At 49.5% G+C, this 19,513-nt stretch overlaps 1 long non-coding RNA gene across 1 annotated transcript in view; it reads left to right on the top strand.

Annotated features, from left to right (window-relative positions):
- Positions 1-11,952, top strand: part of LOC139677345 (uncharacterized) — a 43,104-nt gene extending 31,152 nt beyond the window's left edge. The window contains exon 3 of the long non-coding RNA XR_011698856.1: positions 11,853-11,952. This is a non-coding gene — a long non-coding RNA (uncharacterized lncRNA). The remainder of the gene's footprint in view (positions 1-11,852) is intronic.
- Positions 11,953-19,513: the final 7,561 nt, after the last annotated feature.

The following is a 19,513-nucleotide window of genomic DNA, read 5'->3' as shown; positions in this document are numbered from 1 at the left end:
AAGGGACCTCAAAGAGCAGCTCATTCCAACCCCCTGCCATGAGTAGGGACACCTTCCACTAGACCAGGTTGCTCAAAGCCTCATCTAACCCAGCTTTGAACATTTTCAAAGATGGAGGTTCTGCAACTGCTCACAGGGGAACTTGTGTCAGTGCCTCACTACCCTCACAGCAAAGAATTTCTTTCTAATACCCAATCTGACCCTGCCTGGGCCAGTTTGAAGCCACTGCCCCTTGTCCTGTCACTCCATGCCCTTGTCCAACATCGCTCTCCAGCTCTCCTGTAGCCCCTTTAGGTACTGGAAGCTGCTCTAAGGTCTCCCTTGGAGTTTTCTCTTCCCAGTTTCCATGAATTACCCTCTGCAATAGCCCAGACCATCCCTGGGGTGGCTGCTGACCCAGTGACCTCAGCGACTGGGTTTCACAGCAGATTTTTCTCTTTAAGCCCTTTGCTTTTGGGGATGGACGAGATGGGTGAGACAGGATGGAATTGAAGGGATGGATGTGTCAATACGACTCATGTGCACCTGGGACATGGATGTTGTGCTCCAGCCTGGGTCACCCCAGGTTAAACCTTGTGGAGCGAGCTGGCCTGGAGAGAGATTTACAGCACCAAATCCCATCCTGACCCTGAAGATGGATATTCATATTTCATTCAACAGGGATATTTACCTACTTAGGAAAAAAAATACAACACTAAGTGCTTTCTTCCCAGGCATGTTTTTGCCTGACAGTGTGTGTAATCCTAATCCCTTGGCAGGGCTAAACCAGAGCTGGAATGGGCAGGTGCCTGGCACAGGGAGGGAGGCAGTGCCTGATGGGCACTGGGGCTGAAGAAGGGCTGGAAACAACAAACAAAGTAGTGGGGGCAGGAGAAGGAGAGGAAGAGCTGGTGTAGCTAAGAGGGACTTGGGTCCTTCACCCTGCTGATTACAAAGGCTACAAATTTTGGGTCAGAGGCTGAGATATTGGAAGGCTCAGATCTGGTTCTGAGGAAGACCATGGTGAGCTGGAGGTGGTTGTGGAAAGGGCTGGAGGATACCATTGTATCGTGCCTCTGTCTCGGACTGGGCATGGGATCCTCCCCAGCACTGTCCTCCCCAGATGCTGAGCTTGTCTTATTTCTAATTTAGAAAAGGAATGCCAAAGGAAGAAGGAACCCATTTATATTTTCCTGAGAAAAGCCAGTCTCATGCACTCTTCCCCCAGCCAGGCAGGATTAAATTGCAGCTCTGGGTATGTACAAACATCCCCTTGTTTTCCCAGCTCTGAGCTGGTCGAGGGGGCTTAGAGGTCATTACTGAAGTTTGGGTTGATTTGGTAGCAAAAGGGTGACTCAGAGAACAAGTTCAGGTTATGTTATCACAGGATTATGTAGAGTTTTAGACTAAAATCTTCTTTAGAGTCCTTGGGCCTTAGCCAGATGTCAGATTCCCCTCCGAGCATCCACCCGATGGGGCTCAGCTGCGATAAGGCACCTCTCCAACAAAATGGCTTTTACTGTGGACAAATAAGTTGAACTCTGAATACCACAGAATTGTAAAAGATGGTGGCTGGGTATAGCCCATGACTCTGCTTGAGAGATCTCAGAATGGAGATTTTTTTTTTGTTTGAAAACCCATTAAAGTCCTCCAGCTTGAAGGCATTTAATTTGGCCCCTTAATTGTTAAAACTTGCTGAAGTACGAACAGCAACTGCTGGGAATTGTCTGCTCATGTTTAATGCAGCGTCTGGGAACCTGGGACCTGGGCTTGGTGCACTGTCACTCTGGCAGAACATCCTTCATATCCTTGACAATGCAAGGGTGGAGTGGGGGAGCAGCAGTGAGGTCTGCTCTGCTTGATCAGGGCTCTTCTCCCAAAATCAACCTGCTCATCTTCCTGTGTTTGTGTCCATCCTCTTTCTCTGTCCCTCACCCTTCTCCTGGAGCTGAAGCCTTCCATGCCTTCTGTGGGGTCAATAACCCTATGGGGATCATGAATAAATGTCTTTGCTCCACATGAAACCAGAGCACCCAAGATTTCAGCCTTTTCTGGCAGCCCTGGGTGATGGTGAGCTGAATCTCAGCACTGCCCTTGCCGGCATCCCCTATGCTGTAGAATTCTTTAAAATGGCTTAATCTGGGAAGTACTGTAATCCCTCATCTGACTTTGCATGCAGGGGGATCCAGGTGGCATTTTGCAGTGCCAGCAACAATCCTGTTACCCCAACTGTATGTTTTAAATTCCCCCCAGTCTGATGTCCCTTGAAAAGACGAGCCCATCAGCTCAGCAACTGGCAGTGCTGAAGAAATAAGAAGTTTTAGAAAATCAAGTTCTTTGCAGGAAAGAATAGAAAAAAGGAGTGCACCAGCCTCTCCATAAGGTCTGGAATGTGTTAGCCCAGGCACAGGGTAGCACCATGGAGCCTCCTTTGCCTGACTGCTTGGAAATCCTGGTGGGAAGCAACCTGTAAAGAAATGATGTATCCATGTAATATCATGGCTATTTTGGTGGGTGGAAAACAAGCTAGCTCCTCAGCCCTCTAGGGAGGTGAAAATAGCATCTCTGTGCACTGGTCTTTGCACTGGAAAATATTTGAAATATTTTCAGAAAAAAATAATAGGAAAAGTCAGAGTTATGTTTAGTAACAGAAGCTGGTTGGGCCCCAAGCTGGAAGACAATGTGGGTGAGAGTCATTTCAGAGTTCTGAAATGACACATTCCATGCACCAGGATTGAGGTTCAAGCTCCATGAGGAAGGACATGAGGAAGAGCACCCTGTGGAGGACAAGGGATCTGTGCTTGGCAGACTGGCTGAATTTGGACCAGGGTGGCTACAGTGGGGACACACAGTGCTCTGTGGCAGCAACCCCAGCACACCTGGGTGAAAAGTGGGCAGTCACTGGTGAGGCGATGGTGGCTCACCTCTCCCTGGTGGCCAGAAGAGCCCTCAGCCCTCTAGTTCTCGTTAGCATCATTCATATTTTATACCTTTCTCAGGTCTAATGATACAGAAATGCTGGAGGCTCATAAATAATGTCTGCTGGTGTGAGACTGCAAAAAAGAGTAACCAACTTTCTTCTGAGTCAAGTGAGTGGCCCCATCCACAGCCCTTGGTTGTTTCCAATTTGACTTTACTTTCTCTAATTATTTCCTCTCCATCCTCTATCATCATCCTTCTGTTCCTCCACCATTGCCTTCTCAATGTCCCATGATCATTCTTCCAATCCTTCATCATCCCCTTCACTCTCCATCATTGTTCTTCCTGTCCTTCATTGTTGCTCTCTCCATCCCCTATCATAATCCTTTCATCCTCCATCACCTTCTCCAACCTTCATCACCATCCTCCACTACCCTCTCCATGTGCTGGGTGGCTCTGCCAAGTCCCACCATCCCCAAGGATCTGCCAGCCAAGTGCCTCTCTGCACATGACCTGAAATTCAGGGATTTCTCTTGGACTCCTTTAGGGAAAAAAGGACTTGAAAACTCACATTTGGTTCCCTAGCAACAATCCTGCTTCTAATTCCTGATTATTTTTTCTTTTGGGGGATCCTTCCCATGTTGTGCCCTGGTCTACAGAAACACACCATCCCTGGACCAAGCGAGAACCCAGGCAGGCAGTGCAAGGGTGTCCATGGCACAGCCAGGGACAGACAGAGCTTGGAGGTGAATCCCCCTCCAATAGGTTCCTAGACCCACAGCCCTCCTTTTGCAAACAAAATCCTCCATTTTTTTAAACAAATGGCATTTGTGAGATAATGTAGCCACGGAGAAACAGCTGCCAGTGCCTTCTCCAAGGGTGCTGGGTGCTGATGCCAAGCCAAAATATCAGCAAAAATTATGACAGTGAATGGGGCTCTCCACGACTAGCGGGGGATATTCCATGTGCACAGGAGAAGTTATTCAATAAATCTTCTATCAACATCTCAGAGGAGATTACTGCAAGTAAAAACAATTATGTACTTTAACATGGAGGGGAAGAATTTTAAAGGCATATTTGAAGTTACTATAAAGTGAGCCTGTAGGAGAGTTTTTCTTGCAGTGGTGGGGTAGGAATATGTGTCATTACTGGTCAAGGCAGCTCTCTGCTGGGAATGGTGGGTTCAGGCTTTGTGGGTTTGGGTCATGCAGGGAATGCTTTCCATGGGGAAAATAAATAGACCTCTGAGCAGGACAAATATTTTCAGGGTCCTTTAGGTCAAACATTAGGAAAATTCTCCCAATATTGTTTAGAAGGGAACATTGCAGACCCTAAAATATTTCAGGGCTTTTCAGTGTGGTATCCACCCAAAAACTTATCGCTTGCTGGGCAGGGAGAGAAGATGGACACATCTCCCTGCAGTCCCCAACTTCACTGCATTCACCAGCACCATTCTAACCCCTAAATTGCCCCAAACCCAGGGTCAAATGCAACATGCACAGGATGCAAAAGCCAATGCAAAAATGTCAACTCAGGACCATCTTTCTGGCAGGGAACAAACACACCCGGGTCCCACCAGTGGAGCTGCAGGACAGGACATGCCTTGGGGAAAAGCCTGGCTGCATTTTGCAGAGCTCCTTTGCTTTTCCATAGCTTTTAGATTTTTTTTCTAAGCAACACAATGAAATGTAATACAAAGCTATATCCATGCTGGAAATTTCTTTTGGAAGTAAAAGCCTGCCAAAAACGTATGATTTAGCTCTTTCAAATTTCTAAATATACATTTGCATGCAAATTTGTAACTTGAAATTATAAATTGAAATGTGCATTTCCCCTTTGCTGATGTTAGGAGTGTTTTCCTGAAGCAAGAAATGTTATCCTCATTATTTGACCGAAACGTGCAAGAACTTCATTGCCTATGGAATAAATGTTCTTGTTATTTGAAAAAAAATTCTCTTGATACTACTTTCTTGGCTTCATTTCACAACAAATGCATCATTTCCAATGACTGGCATGGAGCAGGAGATGAATTTAAAGTGTGTCTAAATCTAGTTGGTTTTCCCAGCATGGGTGCAGACATGGCCAGTCAAGCCGAGCAGAGGCAGCTGCTCCCCATGCTGGGGGCAGACCCCAGTGCAGGACAGATCATGCTCCTTCCAGGGGCTGCTGGACCTCCAGATCAGGCTTTGGCCCTTTGCTTTACATTTGAGAGCAGAAGGGGTAAGGATCCTGGCCCTTCGTCCCCTGCACCCGTCCCTGCACAGAGTGGTGCAGTTTGGCACCCACCTCTCTCTGAGCTCATGTGATGGCAGTTCAGCCCATTATGCCCACGTGCAAGTGTGACATTTTAAAGAAACCCCCCCCAAATATTCTCCTTTTGGATTTAATATACCAGAAACTCCCATCATCCCTTTTTGTGAGCAGGGGTGTCCCATGCTGTTTCATGTGTCCAGGAGTGATGCTCCAGCTGTCCAGGTCCCTGAGCACCCTGCTGTCATGGTTTGCTGTTCAACTCTGTCCTGAAGTCTCTCTTCACTTTGCATAAAATCACATATCCCCTGGGGCCTATTGCTTCATCTCACCTGCTGTGTTCCCACCTTCTCCTTCTGGAGCCAGAATCAACATACTGGGAAAGGAAAACTCCCCCCCAAGACATTGCATCCTGTCCTAAGCGTGGTCGCTGGGCTTGCAGCAGCAGCAACAGCAGCAGGAACTCCCACCTGGAGCTGAGCCAGGCAGCAAGCACAGAAGGATGCTCCAGGTGTTAAGCACAGCACTATTTTGATCCCTTCATTGTGGGAAAATTGCTTCAACAATCTTTTTTTGGTGTAAGCAAAGCTAGAGTAATTACTGGGGAAAAAAAATTAAAAATCAAATGTTAACATTTCTCTGAAAAAGGTCTCATGATGATTAAATATTTCAATGGGCTCCTCTTTAGTAATGCAAAACTAATCAACTTTCAGATGATATTTAAAAAGCAGAGAACGGTGTATGGTTTAATATCCTAATTTCAATAGGCCAGGGTTTAGAAGACAGCTAATTATAAAATAATCCTTTTATGTTGTGTAAAACATCATTTTAAAGCAGATACTCACTACAAACACAGGGTTTCCTTATTGCTGGAAGTAATTAGCTGGGTGCTGATTTAACACGTGACTGTGCACGTGGAGCAGCTCTCAGGTTGGGCTAAGATGATGGAGCTCATTTTGGGGTGGAATGTCTCTTCTGTGGGCTTGTAGTGGGGTCCGTTTGGCCCCAAAGGGTGTTCTGGCAGCACAGAGTCTCACTGTGCTCAGGTACATCTCCATCCCTCTTGTCTGGAAAGAGGGATGGAGACGTACCTGAGCCTGGAGCCAGAGCACAGGCTGGGGAGAAGACGGGTAATAAATGCCACCGGAAAAGGCAGCACCATCGCTGGCAAGACACACAGCCCGGCAGCACCTCTGAAACCCCAGAGCACACCATGCTTGGGACATCAGCTGGCTGAGCAACAGGAGACCCACTTCTGTTGTTTCACAGCCAAGGTCTCATTTCTGTGGAGCTCCCTTTGGCTCCAGCAACAACCAATAACTAATTGGAGCCATAATAAAGCTCAGCTCTGGGGCATACCCAGCTCTGGGGCATACCCACCCTTCCCAAGGGCTTTCCACCAGCAAGAAATTTTCACCATTTTTTTCAACTTTGTGGCTCCAGATTTGCCTCATGAGAGCAGCAGAAAGCAGTGGGAACTGAGGAGCAGTACCGAGCCAAAATGAATTAACCTGGAATTTCCCTCTGGGAGCTGGTGGGAAAATATCCCCAAATGACCCCAAATATCAAGTCCATTCAGGGATTTAAGGGGCCAGATGTGATCAGTACAAGGGAAGAATTGCAAAGGGCACAGGGCAACCACAGAGGCAGCGCAGCTTCGGCCTGTACTGTCAGTTATAAAATGCTATGGGGCACACTTGGCTCCTGTTGGACTGGTAAGCAGCACAGCACAGCAAGCTGGCAGGGGGTTGCTCCCCAGGAGCATGAGCAGGGATTCATTCTGCATCCTGGCACATAAAATGGGGACCTACTGAGCTGCCAGTGCTGCCTCTGGCCCTGCCCATGGCAGGGGTGAGGTTCCCCACCCAGGGCTGGTGGCAGAGGCTGCAGGGATGCCACTCCTGCCTTTCCCATGCAGTTACAGTATATGCATATTTCATGGCCAATAATGGGATTTTGCTGTCGATACTGCTCCCAGATCTCTTTCCACCCTGCTACATTTTCAGGTTAAATAAATGTAAGTCTTTGGGAATCACTCCAGCTCCAGGAGAAGGAGCTTTCCCAGTGAGTTGGCAATGTCCCATGATAGTGGCCAGTGCTGGCCAGATTGCAGGTGTGTGGAGGCTCAGGCTTGTCCAGTGCCAACCTCAATCCTAGTAACTTGTCTCTGTGAGCCCACACAGGGCTCTGAGTGCCAGCTGCAGCCCAACTGGGGGTGTTTGCCCTGCAGTTGTCCTCATCTCTGCTGGTGGCCTTTGGCTGAGAGGCATGGGGTCAGGGATGTGGAGCTTTGGCATCACCCATGACTCTGAGAGCATCCCTTTCTGAGGGGTGGGAGAACAAATTTCTCCAAACATCCTCCCCACTGCCCCAATCCTCTAATAGCCTGGTAATCCTCTTATGGGGGTCAGCCTGGGGCACCCACAGAGCCTTCATGTAATGCTGGGGAGGAGAAATGTGTTTTCACTGCCGTGGCAAAAGGTCAGTGTTTGCTGGCTGCCACTGCTCCAGGACAAGGATAAGGATGGGGCGCACTGCTGCCCTGTGCCTGTGGCTGCTCCCAACACATCCCAGCTCCAGACGTGCTGGTCCCTGCCATTACCACACTTTCAAGGAGCTTCCCTTGCGAGGGCAGCCCCATTCGGGCAACCCCTCGTCTCAGCAGCCTATTTTGGGACCTGTAAGCAGCGCGTTCCGCCTCGGCTCTATTAATATCCTGCCCAGCCTCTCCGGATGGTTAAGCTCCCACTTAATGCTGGGCTGGTGCCAAGTGAGACTCCAGGATGATGAGGATGGTTTGGCAGCTGCTCAGGGTCTCCATCCCAGTGAAGCTTCAGGACATGCCCAAGCCCCTTTGGCCCCTGTGGCCCCTGTGGCCCCTGTGGCCCCTGTGTCTGGGTGCACATGGTCCTGCCCCTGCTCCCTGACTCTCCTGCCAGCAGTGCAGCATCTGGCAGGATCAGGATTGGTGAACTGGTCCCCCTAAAACAGCTATTTTTCTCTGCAGGTAGAGGAAAATGAAGTGCAAATTCCAGAGCAACATGGATTTTATGGCAACATCAGGCAGCAGTTTGGAGCTGAGTGCCAGCAGATGAAAAAGCTGTTTTCCACCATATTCCAAATGCTGTGATTGGTGACTTTGATGATGAGTCACAAGGAGACACTTTCTCCAGAACTGCTACCACAGCCAAGGACATGCTCTGAGGCACGATCCCAGCACATGGGCTCCCAGCCCCAAAATCCGAGCCAGACTCCTTCTCAGGGTGGCAGGAATTTGTCCTTTTTTTTATCCTCAAGATGTTCCAAGTGTCACCTTAAGGCCTTATTTACATTTTTTTGCAGGAGCTGTGCTGGTTGCACATCTTTCCTCAAACCCCTGAGCCAGCACCAGCAGTGCTGCAGCCCAGAAGAGGCTTTGGGGGTGTCAGCCCCCCAGGCCTGAGTTGGGGTTGTCACCAGCTTTAACATTCCCAGCAAATGAGCTACTTCATGTCAACATATTTGTTTCTTTTCGGTAATGAGGCAACTTCATTTCCACGGGCTGCTCATGCAGCGCGCAGCATCTGATTATTAAAAATGCTGCTGGAAGCCAGCCCACAACCTACTTAGGCATTAATCTTCCTTGACAGATGCTGACGAGGAATCGCTCCAGCAGCCGGGACCAGCTCCCCTGCCCGGGGTGCTTCATCCCTTAAAAGCTGGGTATTATCCCCGTTACCGCTGGCAGGAGCTGGTGGCGGATGCCACGTCGCCAGGAGAGCTTGAGCCGGACAAGTGGCTGGACAGACATCCCAGCAGGACCGACGGCCGCTCGAGGCCTGGCGGCGAGCGGTGCAGGAGCTGCTCCAGCACTGGGCAGTGTCACTGAGTCATGGCACTGTGGGGGTCCAATTTTTTTCTCACAGAGAAATAGGCAGAGTCATGTCAAGTCAAATACTTCATGAATTCCTGTTTTGTTCATTGCATTTTTTAGGAGAAAAAACCCCCAACATTCCCCCCCCCCCCAAGTCAGACTCTTTTTACAAAGTTGCTGCAGGAGGATTTTACACTTTTTCTGTACTGACATTTCCTCACCCAATGTACTCCAGTGCAATTTAACAAAGCAATTCAGGCTCCAAAATGAAATATTTCTCCCAATTCAGTTGCCCTTTTCTCATATCAAACCCAACTGAACTTTTTCTATCTCCATTTCTGGCAAAAAACTCCTTTCCTGATGATTCTTCTTGACTCGTGATCTGGAGAAACCCATTCTGGTTGCTGCTCTCCCATAAGCTCCCCAGTGCATATATTTGGGATGCAAATACAATACATGAGCAGCCAAGTAATCACTCAGATAGGGTAAAAATACATATTTCTAGTGCTTACTGGGGTGTCTTGAAATTTGAAATGTCTCAGCAGTTTCCGCCAGCCACTGCTAGAGACAGAGGAAAACCCAAGGAATATTATCCCAGTGTTTCAGCAGAGCTGTGACACCTCCCAGAGCAGGAGCTGGTGGGGAGTGCTCTGGCATGTGGGCAGCCGTGAGCTGTGCTCCCAGATTGTGGGTGCTGGCATAAAGGCACAAGTGTGGGGTTGCTGTACTTCCCCTCCCACCTGCTGCCTGAACCCTGAAAAAAACTCCAAACCACAAAGAAGCCCCAGAGGAAACCAGGCAGGTGGTGGGGACAGAACTTGCAGGGATATCCCCTTGCCAGCATGAGCCAAAGGGTCCCCTGGCTTGCTTAGGGAGTGGAGGGGCAGGAATGTGAATAAGGCCACTGGGAGAGCTGGTGGCAGGATCAGGTCCATCTCTGTTTGCTGTCTCCCATTTCTGGGAAAACAGATGAGAGGAAATCAGGCTGGGTCTGGCACCTCTGTGGAGCTTTTCTGTCTCTAATTGCAGGGTGGATGGGGAAGGGCAGATCCCTCACTGGCTTCCAGGGCCCTTTGGGACAAGAGTGTGGCCACGTCAGCCCATTCAGCCCCATCTGCTGAAGTGACCAAGCCATGAAGCAGAGCTGTGAAGGGTTGGATACTCATTGCATTCTCTTTGCTGCCTACAAAATATTTTTAGCAGCTCACTCCTGGGAGAATGGCGAGAAGCCAAGGCGACACGTGGCGAGGTTGGGTCCATCTCCAGCCCAAGGGCTGCTGGTGCTGCTGTGCACTCACAGGGGCTGAAGAAAATGTTCCAAGACTTGGGGGCTGGTGGCACTGGCAGGGGTGGGTGGCCTTGCCAAGGTACAGCAGGCGCCAGCCAGACCCAGTCGGGCAGATAGAGCGGGACTGCCGTGTCCCCAGGGCTTATCAGACCTTGGGAAACTTCTCCCTGCAGCCGACTGCTTGCTGGCTGCGGTTTTGCCACCCTACTCCTTCACCCAACACCCACATGACGTTATACATCACTGTAACCCCTCAGGATTAACTTTTCAACAGATGAGAGCAAATTGGGCCAATTTTCCTGCTTCACTCCAAATTGCTACAATGTCCTCCCAGCCTGAGCGTTGTTTATGAGTGACTTTTCTCAGAGAAAAGTGAAATGAAACCAAGTGCCCTATTTGTAATGGGTTCAATCCAGTCATGTTCCTCACCACTACCCCTTGCAGGTGCTGGGTCCAGCAACTACTCCAGGATATCCTGTACCCTGTCTGGATCTGGGAAACAATGAGCTGGGCATCTCCTGGCCACTCGCATCCGGTGTGGTGAGAGGTGCCAGCTGTCTCACAACCCTTGCCCCTGCCCCCTTCCCTGGGGTACAGTGGCACCTGAGCCACAGCTGCAGCTCCTTCAGCACCCAAATTTCCATCCAGAGGCTCTTGCTTCCCACTTCAGTGAGCAGAGGCAGCTCTCCCTCTCTCTTTCCTGCTTTGTCCAAAAACAACTGCAATTAATTAGGAGGATGGCTTCATCCTCAGCCAATGTCAGGGAAATTACCAGCTGCATTGCATTTCTTTCCCTCTTTTCTGTGTCTGCCATGAGCCCATGGGTGCTGAGCAGCCTGGGGCTGTAGGGATGCTCTGATCCCCCTGTATTGCTCCCTTGGCCATGTCCCTTCTTCCTGTTGCAGTCCTGTCTGTTTTCAGGAAACCACTGCTTTACTTCCAGTTTCTTTAGCCCAACTTCCTCCCTTTCTCCATCATCATGTGCCACCCAATCACTGAGGCAACTATAGCACCAAATAAATGCTCTATACCAGCCCCAGAAGTGGAGGATTAATAGAATCCTGGAATGGTTTGAGCTGGAAGGGTCCCTAAGTCTCATCTCATTCCAAACCTCTGAATGGGCTAAGATACCTTCCACTAGACCAGGCGGAAGGAGCATTTCTTGATGGAAATGACATCTCCTTTTCCAGATGAAACATAAATTTGGGATGAGTGTGGAGCTCCCGTTAGATGTGCTTTTGGTTCACCTTGGCAAAGTACTGGGGATGTCTGCAGGAGCAGTGCCCTGGGAAGTTATGTTGGGGCTGCACAGCCTGTGGAGGAGCAGAGCCTTCCCAGGAAACCTCCCTTCCACCCAAGTTACAAGCAGATGGATAAAAAAATTTTTGCTAAGATGAGTGCAGAGACACAGGTGGGACCCACCATGCCCGGTTTCAGCCATGCACATGATCACCACTCAGGGCTCACCAGCCCCCAGAGAGGCAGAAGATGATAATCCAGGGGGGACAGTGGCAATCAGCTCTAATGGAACTTTTGGCAATTATGAACCATTTTGTCCATCAGCTCCCGTTAGGTGATGGCTCTCCCTACTGCAGAGTGCTGGTTTTACAGAATCCAGATTTTGCATCCTCATGGTCCATCATGGTTTTACCTTCTCAGGCCTGAGGAATCATCCCTGCCTGTGACAACTTACGGTAAGTTAGCACTGTGAATTGCCAGACAGGCTTTCCACAGGGAAAATCGTGACTCACTGCTGCAGCCCTGTGTGCTACTGCCCCTGCACCACTGCCAAGCACCAAGCCCTGCACACTGGCTTGCAGCACTTGCTGTGTCTGTGACGGCAGGGGAGAGCTTTGCTGCCCATCCCTTCCCTATTCCTGGAGAAAGCCATGTGAAACATCTTTAAGGAGATCCTGAAACCCAGAGATTTGGAGACACCTTGAAGCTGCAGTTCGGGTGATTAAAACTGGCTGTTGGGCAGGTTCGATTCTTTCCCCTGAATCCTTGCACTCTGCGGTTGGATTGTAGGGTGAGATTCTGTTGGCTGGTGTTTAATTTCTTGGAGTTCAAACTCTTTAAGTATCCTCACTGTATATGTGGTGCTAAGGAGGTCTCCTGAGGTCCAGGAGTCCCAGGGTTGTCACAGTTGGGATACTTGGGGATTTTGCAGCACTTCGAAGAGCTGGGATTTGGGCATGTGCCTGGCCATGTACCACCAGAGATACTGACTCCCTCACCTTTTGCATGAGGCTCATTTGATTGGGTTTTTTCCACACTCTATGCTTCTATACAGCTGAGTCATTCCTATTCCTGAGTCCTGGAAGATTTTGTCAATGGGGACACCACTTTTCTGGTGGAACAACAGAAAGAAAAGTGAATGTGTCAGCTATGGAGCATTTAGAAGAGGCTAATTTTTGTTTTCTTCATTTCTGTTCTCCAAGATGCCTTTACTTCTACTTTTCTTCTGCTTTAAAACTGCAAACATGTCTTTAAACACCTCAAAATGTAAAACAATTATTTCTGAAACGAAGTACTCCCCTTCTGACTAAATCTCTTAACAACGTGAAAAAAAATTAATTCCAAGCCCAAACCATATTTACCATAAATTTTGTAGCATGGAAAATTTCCATCAGCCTGGCAGGTGCAACACAAACACAGCTCACTATGTGCCTGATTGCCTTCCTGATTGATTTACAGGCCAGAGGCATCACTTCTTGTCACCTGCGGTCGCCCTGTCACCCACTGAGTGCAGCTGGCAGCAGCTGCCTGGTGGCATTGAGTCAGTGGCTGCCAGCTGGGATGTAGAGTGCTCTCCCTGGGTCTCATTTCTGGGGAGACTCTTGTCACCCAAAATCTCTGCCCGCAAGGCTTGTGCAAAGGAGGAAGCAGCTGGTTGACCTGGAGCTACCATGGTGTGGTGCAGAGCATAGACTCTGAAAGCTGGCTGAATGAAACACTCCAAGCAAGAAGTACGTCCAAAGAATATCCAAAGTAAATCCTAGGAAGGTGAACATCAACACAAGCTCCGCATGTGGCTTGTGTGTACACAACTGAGCTCTGTGAAACCTCCTCTGCCCCATGAGTGTACAAACCTGCACACATGTAGCTGTTCTCAGGGTTTGTAAGACCAGAGCTGGCAAGCTTTGGGTTTTATTTCTTTTTGCTCTTGGCCGTAGAAAGATAAACCTATAAACTCGTGATTTTTTTTGCAGGGAGAAGAGGTTTTGCTGGCGGCCGGTTCGCTTTTGCCGGTACATGCTGCCCTCTTCAGCATCTCGCAGAAGAAGCCGGCTTTGCCACAGCCCAGCCGGCCCCACCGCCTGCCTCCTCCAGCGGCAGCAACAGCCTCTCTGCCTTCTCCTGTCACTCAGGAGTACTTGCTGCTGGCATGTTAATTCAGTTATTAAAGAAGAAATACCATCAGGATGCACACCCAGCTACATGAGCTGGGGAGAGGGAGTGGGAGCTGCTGATGGCGGCAGTAATAGCACAGCTGTGTAACGGCAGCCAAGAGTCAGTGTGTGACTACCACAGCACAGCCAGGGAATAAATTAAAAAAAAACATCCCAAGCAGATTACTGTGACATTACTGGAGTGTCTCATACACTAACCAAGCATCACAATGTCTGTCTGTGGAGTAAATCAAGGGGTGTTTATAATAACAGGAGAGCACAAGTGATGGTGCAGGACAGACAGGCAGTGTCCACAATCTCAACAGCCCCAGACCCAAAGCTCCCATATCCCCAGCACTGCTCCATTGACTCTACAACCCTGGAACCAAAATATGGGGCTCTGTGGCTGGGAATCAATTTCAATTCCCTTTCCAGCCACTGAGAGCAGCTTCTGGAGGCAGGAAATCACCAGAGGGCTGGGATCCCACATCCATCCTCCCTGGTGATGCTCCACACTGCTGCTGCTGCTGCTATTAATCACAGCTGCAGTAATGAAGTTAATGATCTGGGATCTCTTCTAATTATGTCTGCTCCAAACACAGGTCGGTCTCTGCCTTCACTGAGGGGACTCAGTGTGGGTGATTCAAACTCCACAGGCTACTGAGAGCTCAGATTTCTAAATTAGCTTCAGTTTACAAGATAGCCTTAGCTGAGCACCTGTGTTTCCCTCCCAGCAGGCTGACCAGCAGCAGGACACTCTTAATCACAGAGCATTTCAAGGGAGACTTTTATTTGTGTAAAAGTTTTAATAGAGTGGTTTAAGAGAGTGGTTTGCGAACTTAAGTGTCTGATTAAAATCCAGAGCCCTCTGCAGCTCCTTGAAGCCATGGCCTTGGGATGGCAGAGCCACTCTGATACAGGGATGATCTGGGATTGCATTGCTTCAGTTTAACAGCCTGGAGCCTGGCTGTGGGGTGAGCTTGCTTTGCTAAGAGCTGGCACTCATTTTTATCTTCATTTTTATCTTTAGATAAAATAGGCTTCATTTTTATCTTTAGATAAAATAGGCTTCATTTTTATCTTTAGACCCAGCCCCGGGACTCCTTACAAGGGATGTTCAGTTTTTGTAACCACAGGAGATGAGAGGTGGTCACAGTGTGTTGCATCCCCCAGCAAGTCCAGCTCTCACAGCATCCCAAACACACATTTCTCAGAACACAGTGTGAAGATTTCAAGTTTCCAAGGGCGATGCCGACCCACACTTCTGGAAGTTGATCAGGTGCCTCGAATGACAAAAGCATCATTATAGCTCTTGAGGGGAAAAGCTGAATGGCGTCATGCTGAATGACGCTTCCATTTCCTTCGCCTTCGCCAGCCTTTTACAAAGCAGCGTTGAGTTGCTCACACGTTTAAGACACCACAAGAGGTGGCTCTCAATAGCATTGGGGACTTTGATTCTGGTTTGCCGAAACCAGATTAATTGGAGCCCTGAATAGGCATGAGGAGTAGCACTGCTTGCTCCTCAGGGTAAAAGCAGCGTGTTTGCACAGAACGCCTTTATAAACTCCTGGGGGCTGAGGTTGGTTTGGCATTATTTTCCTCCCTCTCCCCTATTCTTCATATTTGAGCACTAAATCAACACCATATGATGTCTGGTTCATTTTCTCATTAGAGCTACTCTGTTGACTGTATAATTTCCCGGCATCACATTGCAGCACTGCTACTTCTCAGATGACACCCCAGCATCCAGAGTTTTGTGTCTGAGCATCCAGGCTCTGCTTTCCACAGGGAGGAAAAACAATTTGACTCCTGGGGGTTTCTCTGAATCCCAGGAGTCTGAGGTAGCATAACACAGAATCATAGAATTTTAGAATGGTTTGGGTTGGAAGGGACCTTAAAAATACCTCATTATAATCCCCTGCCATGGGCAGGGACACCTTCCGATAGACCAGGTTACTTAAAGCTCCATCCAACCTGGCTCTGAACAATTCCAGGGATGGGGAACCCACACAGTGGAACCTGTGCCAGTGCCTCACCAACCTCCCAGGGAAGAAGTTCTTCCTAATACCTAATCTAACCCTGTCAATTTGAAGCCATTGCCCCTTGTTCACAGTCCCTCTCCAGCTCTCTTGTAGCCCCTTTAGGGGTTCTAAGGTCTCTCTATGGTCTTCTCTTCTTCATGCTGAACAACTCCAGCCCGCTCAGCATGTCTCCATAGCAGAGGTAATCCATCCCCTTGGAGCATCTTTGTGGCTTCCTCTGGACTCACTCCAACGGGTACATGCCCTTTGTATGCTGGGGTCCCAGAGCTGGACACAGGGCTGCAAGTGGGGTCTCACCAGGGCAGGGGTGAGCTGCACTCTCTTGAGGTGCCTGGAGCCATCCCAGCACACACACTGGTGTGTGACACCGTAAGTATTGAGGCATGTGCAGTGCATGCATTTAAACCCAGATCCAAATCCCTGCGCAGATTAGGAGCTGGTACATGGAATTGGGATAAAACATAGGAAAACAGTGAGTAAAATACTGAGACTGAAGGCAGACAATGTTTTGTTTCTAAACTGCAAAATTTCCCTGTAAATTTTGTAAACGAATTTCAAAGAGTGTCTGATCAGCCATTGAACACAGTCCAGAGCCCCGGCTGAGCTGTCGCCATCCGTGTCCAAGCCACATCCTTCTTTGGAAAAGAAGTCTTCAATAACATGTTGGTAAACAATATCCCGTGCTGGAAAAAATTATTTACAACTCAGCGGGGAGCAGCCCAGACATTAAAGCCCAGACACTTTTAAATGCAATGGGATGTAGCAGAGAACGTTTCCCAAATCCCGGCAGGAGCGCTGGAAGCGCTCAGGGCTGGGGCCGGTCCGCGAGGTGCGGCGGCCGCCAGGGGGCGCGGCGGTGCCTCCGCAACAGCCTTTAATTGGCTCCTAAGGCGTGTAATTACTCGCCCCGCGTCCCCGAAGGCTGTGCCCGGTGAGTGAGGCTTGGGCTCCACGCGTGGCGTGGGTGCAGGAGCCGGTTTTCTCACTTGCCGGACAAGGGGTGATTCTTACGGGTTTTGGAACCTGCTCTCCCACCCCAGATCAGTTCCAATGCTGGAGAGAATTGCAAGTCTCTCCCAGCCACTGCAGCAGAAGTGCTGCTGGATCCACGTTCCCGCCTGGAATGTCTTCCATGGCTTTATTCCTCTTCGCTAGAACTTCTGCAGTGCAGAGCTTGGAAACGGATTTCTGCCTTTGGACAAACATTTTTGCTGGGATGAAGTCAGTGGGACTCACCTGTGGTCCTCGGGAGTCTGGCTGGGCTAAACGAGCATGTTCCTTTTTGGAATTGTGTTTTCCTGTCAACATGCTGTTGGCTCAAGGCCATGACTGTAGCTGCCCCATCGTACTACACTGTCTATCCCCACCAGACGGGATTACTTCTCATCCCAGACACAGGTTTTGCTCCTGATGTGGTTCTCAGGCAGAGGCATCAGCTGTGCCCAGGAAAGCCAGGGGTGTGGTACGCGTATCTGCCTCATGTGATAGGTAAGGGCACAGGTTTGCAAATCCTTTCTTCAGATGAGAAAGATAGATGGCTTATAAACCCCTCATCATGGCAAAGTCCCAAAGTGAAGTCAACAGGAGAACTTTAATTTTTTCTTTACTATTATTTTTAATTCCTGGATAAATGTTTATTACTTAAACATAGACACACACACACCCATCTGCTTTTATACTCTCACATTTCTGACACGATTTTCCGTCTTGTCCCTTTGAACCTATTTTTTGGTTCTCTTCCCATGCCCGTAGATTTGCCACACATGGAGTACAATCACTGTCATGGGATCAAATGCCAGGTTAATCCTTCTGGGAGACCTTTCCCTTTCCTTCTTCAGCCCATTGATAACATGGTCTGATTCCCTGGCTCCTGTTCAGCAGTACAGATGCTCATTTTCCTCTGTCTGCAGTGAAACCCCAATGTGCTCACAGCCTGCATCCCAGCACCATCCCAGTGCCATCCCAGTGCCATCCATCAAGGCCTGGCACATTCAGCTCTCACATTACCCTCTGTCACAGGCTGGCTGGCCACTTGGTGTCACTTGTCAGAAAAGTTGTGATAGCCACAGATTTATTCACTGGGATTAGTGCTAGAACAGCTGAAATCATATTTTCTGCCCTTACACAGGATATGGGAGCAGCCAAAGGGTTTGGTCCTGGTGGGCAAGTGAGCCCGTAGGATGCAGCCAGGGGCACTGAACTCCGTGAGAGGCTGACCATGGCAGCAAAGCCTGGATAGTGGTGACAGGGAGAGGGCTTGTAGAGGTCACCACTCCAAATCTCAGCTCCCTTTTTCTTTATGCCAGTTATTACCCATTACAGCCAACCCCACTGCTGCCAGAGACAGGTACCAGCTCCTTTCAGAGTTGAAGATGTTTTAACAGCAATGAACACTGGCTGCAAAATCAAAATGAGAGGAGAGGAGCGGAGAGGACAGGCAAGGGAAGGAACCTCCTCTTGGGAAGCGCAGAAGCCAGCTCTCCTGTACACCTCTTATATTTATGGCAGGTTTCTGCCGCCTTTAAGCCATAAATTTTGTCAGTGACTGTCCCTTGGTGCCTGCCTGAGATCCTCTGTCCAGGATTTACTGCTCAACTTTGCAACAGAGAAATACAGGACTGGCCACAACTCATGGTGACGTACCTGCCAGCCCTGAGTGCTGGATGCTTTCCCAGCTTGCCCTCCGCCAGAGCCTGGCCTCAGGCACCACCACATTTTATTTAGAACCCTGTTTTGCTGCTTTGCCACAGGTCTTCAGGTTGGGATCTCCTGTGATGACATGTCTTCAGGCTAAGCAAAGGGCCAGTGCTCCGCAGGCAAGCAGGACTGTCCTCAGGGGCAGCCAGCAGAGGCCGCGGGTGCGGGAGCGTGTGATGGTATTGTGTGTTGCTGTTGGGTTTCATGCACTGCATACAGGTTTGGGCTTCCTGTCCTCTTTGATATCACAGAGCCCATTAAAGTTTCACATCTCATGTTATGAAATATGGCACACGTCAGTGGTTTTTTCCTCCTTCCTGGGCTCCTCTCAATTTTCAGCTCACAGCCTGCAAGAGCCAGAAGCCCTTCCGCCCAGCATCATCCTGGAAGGGCTGGTACCCATCACATCACTCCCTGCTGATGGTCTCCTGGGAGCTGGCTGCCCTTTTCATCCTTTCTGCCCTTTTCAAAGCTAAGGGATACTGCTGAGCCTGGCTGCTCTCCCCAGCAGCTGAGGCCAAACCCTCTCACTACACAAATGCCCACCCCATATGCATAACTGCTCTGCTTTTCCTCCCACGCTTAATTCAAGATTATTTTGCCCATGGAGTGATCCACCCTCAGGGTTTTACAGGATCAACCTGGCCCTCTGCCACCCCCAAGCAGGGCAGGAGGGAGTTTCCCAGCTTCTCCCCAGGAGCAGGATGGCCCCAATGTCAGGGCAGTGGACACAGTGGGAGACGGCACTCCCACAGCACGCACAGCCTGGCGCTATCAGCCTTGGCATCTCCAGCTGCGTCTTCCGTGGGGGATTTATCTTCACCAAATCTGCAAACCGTAGCATGTAATTTTCCCTCCTTCCAGTCCGGGGGAGGGTTTGTGGCCGAAGCGGAACAGACAGATATTTGAGGCTGGGAGCAGGGAGCCTGCTGTGCCATGTTTGCAGCCAACCCCACAGGGCAGCCTTGCCAGCACCGGCCACGGCGAGATCAAAGAGGCTGTTTGCCACCAGGATCTGTTCTTGGTAGCCACTGGCTTCCCACAACAGCTGGGTATCTCATCTCAGTGAGAGGAGCCATCCAGCGTCTGGATG

Source organism: Pithys albifrons, chromosome 12 (genome assembly GCF_047495875.1).
Source record: "Pithys albifrons albifrons isolate INPA30051 chromosome 12, PitAlb_v1, whole genome shotgun sequence".
Classification (NCBI taxonomy): Eukaryota; Metazoa; Chordata; class Aves; order Passeriformes; family Thamnophilidae; genus Pithys; species Pithys albifrons.
This window is presented reverse-complemented; position numbering and strand designations above follow the sequence as displayed.